Source organism: Mauremys mutica, chromosome 1, assembly GCF_020497125.1.
Source record: "Mauremys mutica isolate MM-2020 ecotype Southern chromosome 1, ASM2049712v1, whole genome shotgun sequence".
NCBI classification, from domain to species: Eukaryota; Metazoa; Chordata; order Testudines; family Geoemydidae; genus Mauremys; species Mauremys mutica.
Window position 1 is genome coordinate 221,663,602 of NC_059072.1, and position 6,244 is coordinate 221,669,845.

Genomic DNA, 6,244 nt, shown 5'->3' on the forward strand with positions numbered 1-6,244 from the left:
GGTGCTCTGCCGGTCGCCGGGAGGGCAGCAGGCGGCTCCAATGGACCTCCTGCAGGCGTGCCTGTGGAGGGTCCGCTGGTCCCGCACGGCTTCGGTGGAGCCGCGGGACCAGTGAACCCTCCGCAGGCACGCCTGCTGGAGGTCCACCGGAGCCGCGGGACCGGTGACCGGCAGAGCGCCTCCCGCGGCATGCCGCCCTGCTTGGGGCGGCAAAATGTCTAGAGCCGCTGCAGCCCCTGTGTGAACAACCACCCTCCTTCCCAAGTTTCATAGCCTCCTCACCCAGACGTCCAAGAACGTGGTGGTGGGGCCCCCGGCCACCCAACCACTCCACCCCAGAGGACTGCCCAAGCAACAGAAAGCTGGCATTCAGTAAGTTTTGAAGTGCAGTGTGGCCTTGTCCTTCCCTCCTCCACCACCCCACCCATTGCTTCCTTCCTTCTCCACCCCTCCCAGGCTACCTTGGCAGTTATCCCCCGAAGTGTGTGACAAAGTAAAAAAGAATGCATGAATTTTGAACAACAATGACTTTATTGCCTCTGCAAGCGGTGATCAAGGGGGAGGGGAGGGTGGTTTATTTACAGGGAAGTAGAGTGAACCAAGGAGGCAGGTTTTTATCAATGAGAAACAAACACAACTTTCACACTGTAGCCCCCTGACCAGTTATGAAATTGGTTTTCAAAGCTTCCCTGATGCGCACCGCGCACTGCTGTGCTCTTCTAATCGCTCTGGTGTCTGGCTGTGAGTAATCTGCAGCCAGGTGATTTGGCTTAACCTCCCACCCTGCCATATATGTCTCCCCCTTACTCTCACAGCTATTGTGGAGCACACAGCAAGCAGTAATAACGATGGGAATATTGGTTTTGCTGAGGTCTAACTGAGTCAGTAAACTGCGCCAACAAGCTTTTAAACGTCCAAAGGCACATTCTACCACCATCCTGAACAGCATTAAGGGGTAGGCTGGGTCCCCAATGATAACTATAGGCATTTCAACATCCCCAATGGTTATTTTCTGGTCTGGAAAGTAAGTCCCTTGCTCCAGCCGTTGACACAGACCAGAGTTCCTAAAGATGCAAGCGTCATGTACCTTTCTGGGCCATCCCATGTTGATGTTGGTGAAACATCTCTTGTGATCCCCCAGTGCTTGCAGCACCATTGAAAAGTACCCCTTGCGGTTTATGTACTCGCTGCCCTGGTGCTCCGGTCCCAAGACAGGGATATATGTTCTGTCTACTGCCCCACCACAGTTAGGGAATCCCATTGCAGCAAAGCCATCCACTATGGCCTGCACATTTCACAGAGTCACTACCCTTGATAGCAGCAGGTCAAAGATCGCTTTGGCTACTTGGATCACAGCAGCCCCCGCAGTAGATTTGCCCACTCCAAATTGATTCCCGATTGACTGGTAGCTGTCTGGCATTGCAAGCTTCCACAGGGCTATTGCCACTCGCTTATGAACTGTCAGGGTAGCTCTCATCTTGGTATTCTTGCACTTCAGGGCAGGGGAAAGCAAGTCACAAAGTTCCATTAAAGTTCCCTTACGCATGCGAAAGTTTCGCAGCCACTGGGAATCATCTCAGACCTGCAACACTATGCGGTCCCACCAGTCTGTGCTTGTTTCCCGGGCCCAGAATCAGCATTCCGTGGCATTAGCCTGCCCCATTGTCACCAGGATGGACAAATTGCCATGGCCCGTGCTTTTAGAGAAGTCTGTGTCCATGTCCTCATCACTCTCGTGACCGCCCTGCCATCACTGCCGTCGCCTCCTCACCTGCCTTTGCAGGTTCTGGTGCTGCATATACTGCAGGATAATGCGTGTGCTGTTTACAGTGCTCATAACTGCTGTGGCGATCTGAGTGGGCTCCATGCTTGCCATGCTATGGCGTCTGCGTGGAAAAAACAATTCTCAGCTGTTGCTTTCAGTGAGGGAGGGGTGACTGACGACTGTAGCTATCCCACAGTTCCCGCAGTCTCCGCCAACCATTGGAATTCTGGGTTGAGCTCCCAATGCCTGATGGGTCAAAAACATTGTCGTGGGTGGTTCTGGGTACATGTTAGGCCCACCCCGTGAAAGCAACGGGAAAAAATTGTTTCTCACCTTTTTTCACTGTCACCATATGTCTCCTGGGTGCTGCTGGCAGACATGGTACTGCAGTGCTACACAGCAGCAGCCCCTTGCAGACGGCAGACTGGTAGCCGTCATTGTCATTCCGTGGGTGCTCCTGGCTGGCCTCGGTTAGGTTAGTCAGTGGCACCTGGGCAGACATGGGTGCTCCTGGACGGCCTTGGTAAGGTTGGTCAGGGGCGCCTGGACAAAAATGGGAATGATTTCAGGTCATTCTCTCTTTAAGTTTTGTGTAATGGAGATTCAGTCCTGCCTGGAATATCATGCCAGCTGGAGGCTTCTGCCTCAGGCTGCTCTCCCAGTTGGCAGCACCACACAGTCGCACCTACCCCAGTCTACCCCTTGCTCCCATGGCTCATGAAGCCTGGACAGTAGTAAGGAGCAGTAAAGTCAGTGTTGTTTCAGATTCATGCATTCTTTATTAATTTGTCACACAAATGGGGGGATAACTGCCCAGGTAGCCTGGGAGGGGTTGGGGAGGAGGAAAGCAACGGGTGGCGTAGTTGTAGGTGAACCCCCTAGAATGGCATGCAGCTCATCATTTCTGCGGGATGTCTGGGGCTCTGACCCGTAGTGGCCGTTTGCCTCTCTGGTTCTTTAGTAGGCTTGCCTGATATTCTAGGCAGGACTGAATCTCCATTAGACAAAACTTAAAGAAGAGAGTGACCTGGGGAGTCATTCCCATTTTTGTCCAGGCGCCCCTACCAACCTCATCGAGGATGGCCAGGAGCACCCATGTCTGCCTAAGTGCCCCCGACCGACCTCACCAAGGCTGGCCAGGAGCACCCATGACAGCAGCAGATGGTACAGTATGACTGGTAACCGTCTTTGCCAACTTGCAAAGGCAAGGAGCGGCTGCTGTGTAGCACTGCAGCACTGCATCTGCCAGCAGCACCCAGGAGACGTACGGTGACAGTGAGCTGAGCAGGCTCCGTGCTTGCCGTGGTATGTTGTCTGCACAGGTAACCCAGGGAAAAAGGCGAGAAACCATTTTTTTCCGTTGCTTTTACAGGGGAAAAGGGGGAGGGCTGACAACATGTACCCAGAACCACCTGCAACAATGGTTTTGCCCCATCAGGCACTGGAAGCGCAACCCAGAATTCCAATGGGGGACGGACACTGCGGGAACCGTGGGATAGCTGCCACAGTGCAATGCGCTCTGAAAGTCGATGCTAGCCTCGGTACTGTGGACACACACGGCCGACATGATGCGCTTAATGGGGACACACACAAACGACTGTATCAAATTGATTTCTAAAAAATCGACTTCTATGAAATATAACTAATTTCACAGTGAAGACATACCCTAAGGAAGCTCAGAAGGGAATCTCTGAGCATGGCAAATGCATATATATGCTGTGGGGAAATAAATTCCTTTTTGGTTCTTTCACAGGACGGGGGTTGTGCTAGACAGACAACATTTAGGATCTCTGTTAGAGGCTTTGAAAAGTCAAACAGATGAGTCATGCTTTGCCTGTAATGGGAAATAGGATGTTGCCCACAGCCTGTTCAGAAACTATCCTATATCAATCTGCTCCAATTTACAAACGTTCTTCTAACTAAGAACGAGTCAATACAGAAGTTTTCAAAGCTGCAACAGCAAGCCATGTATTTTGTTGATCTGCATGCATTTTCTATTAGTTCTGGGAACCACAGTGTGTGCACCAATAACCATATAGGGCCTGACAATGCCCAGAAATCAACAGCAAAGCTCCTGACTTTAATGGCTGAACCTGCTGACCATTAGCAAGTTTGTAAGTATTGTCCTATCTACATATTGTAGGTCCCAGAAGCCCCAGTAAAATTGGGTCCCATTGTGCTAGGCACTGTGCAAACACACACACACACACACATATATAACTCCCCAGCCTGAAGGCCTTACAATATAAAAAGACAAGTGATATATGATGGGTGCTGAGGAGAGGGATACAATCATATATATTCATTATATACACATGTATTTGCTTTTTTTTTTGGTTGGGTAGGATTTTCAAAAGAGGCTTAGGACTAAATCCACAAGATACTTAGGTGTTGCAATGGTGAGCATTAGAACACTTAATCCTAGGTTCCCGTCTGTCCATTGAAATGCAGGCACCCAGGATCTCCCTACAAAGTATGGGAAGAGTTAGGTGCCCAAGATAAGGATTTTCAGAAACCAGCAGGCTGAATGAGGAGCTGCCTGAGCTAGCTGGGCGAGAAATGCAGAGGAAAGAGCCTTAGGACTCACAAAGGTACTTACTAATTATTTGCATTACAGACTGAAGAGAGGCACCTATCTCTGCTCAGGATTCTCAGCCATGAACCCTCTTCTGGAGATAGATGCCCAAATCAGGTCAGCCCTTTCTAAAGAAACACACATACCCAGCTCCAATAACCCAGGGGTTAAGGCACTCCCATGATTACAATCTCTGTTCTGCCTGATATGGAGTACGTCCTTGAACCAGGTCTGCTCTCTCAGTGCCCTATTCCCCAGGCTATTCGCTATTCTAGGGTGGAGCTTTCTCAGTCGCTTCTGTTGGACCTGTTACACTTTGTATTAAATAATTAAATATACTTTAGGCCAGAGAGAGAAAGGACAAGCAAGAGAATGGCTCTATAACCTGTGGCTAAGGCAATCACTGGGGATGTGAGCAAGCCAGGTTTATCAAGTCTCTAACTCCAATAAATATGTAACCAGTTATACAAAGCAGAACAGCTTCACTGCAAGAGACAGAGAGCCCCACCCCAGGTTACTAAACAGCTTGCTGAGTAGGGAAGTCACTTGGGATATGAGAGATTTGGGTTGAAGTCCCTGCTGCCAAGCAGGGATTTGAACTTGGGTCTCCCAGGTGAGTGCCCTAACCACAGGGCTATTGGGTGTGCTGGGATACAGCCAGCTAGTTACACCAACAATTCCTCATGTGCTCACCCATGCTGTCCTTTGTGCAGGTCAGGCATGCTGCTCAGAGCATGCCTAGTGAATCAGGCCCCACAGGTAAGCTAGGCCAGGAAGGCCCACTTTGAGAATTCCATCAGGGCTTAGGCATGAACAAGGGTGTCAAGCAGCTTGTTAGCTGGGAGCAGTGGCAGGACCTAGATGGCTTTGCATATACCTGCTGGTGGAAACTTAGGTCTTGCCTGCACCTAAAAATTAGGTCATCCTAGCTGTGTCACTCAGGGATGTGACAAATTCATGCTCCAGAGAGAAGTAGTTAAATTGACCTAAGACCCAGTAGAGACACCATTAGGCCAATGGAAGACTGCTTCCATGTACCTAGCTACTGTCTCTCAAGGGGATGGTTTTACCACAGTGGTGGAAAAATCCCTTCTGTCATTGTAGCAAATGGCTACACTACAGCACTGTAGCATCTGTAGTGTGGGTATACCCAAAGGCACCTAGAAGACTGTAGGCACCTATACCATTAGGCGGCTGCTGAGCGGTGGTTTTGAAAAGATCAGTGGTGCCAAACACTGAACTTAGGGGCCTAAAGAGACAGTGAGACACCTAAATATTATTGTGAGGCTGACCCTCAGATGCTACAGTGATAAGCACCCTAAGAAAGCCCATGAGTAAATTAATAATTCTGTCCTCAGAGCAAGGTTTGAACAGTGTGCAATAAATAAGGTCTGGGACACATATTGCACAATGAGGAGAAAAAACAATACTGAATAGCCGCTCCTTAACTGAACACCATCCGTCCTGTGCACGGAATGTCCTGAGGGGTCCTGTGGAAAAACTAGCATGTGATCATGTAGTTAAAGACGATATCATAATGAATACGCACAAGGGGGCCAATTTAAGGCTGAACAGACCACCTGAATTCTGGTACTTCCCAGCTTCTGAATGCTTGATTTTGCAACTGTCACGTTCTTCGAAAGTAGAGTTTGTGTGTGTGATCATATCGATATATAAAATATTGGCAAGAATGTCCTCCGGTTTTAAATTATCTGTTTCTTTAAAATCTAACAGAAAAATTCAGTAAAAAAATAATTGTTCAGTTGACTCAGGTTTGATCTCCCCTACCGTGTTTGCCTGCTTGTCAGCAGTAACTCAAACATGGTATTCTCAAAGTTTGGTCATGGTGAGTATGCACACCTAAAGTTGAAAGCATGAATGCTTATTTAATCAAGTGAATTGCT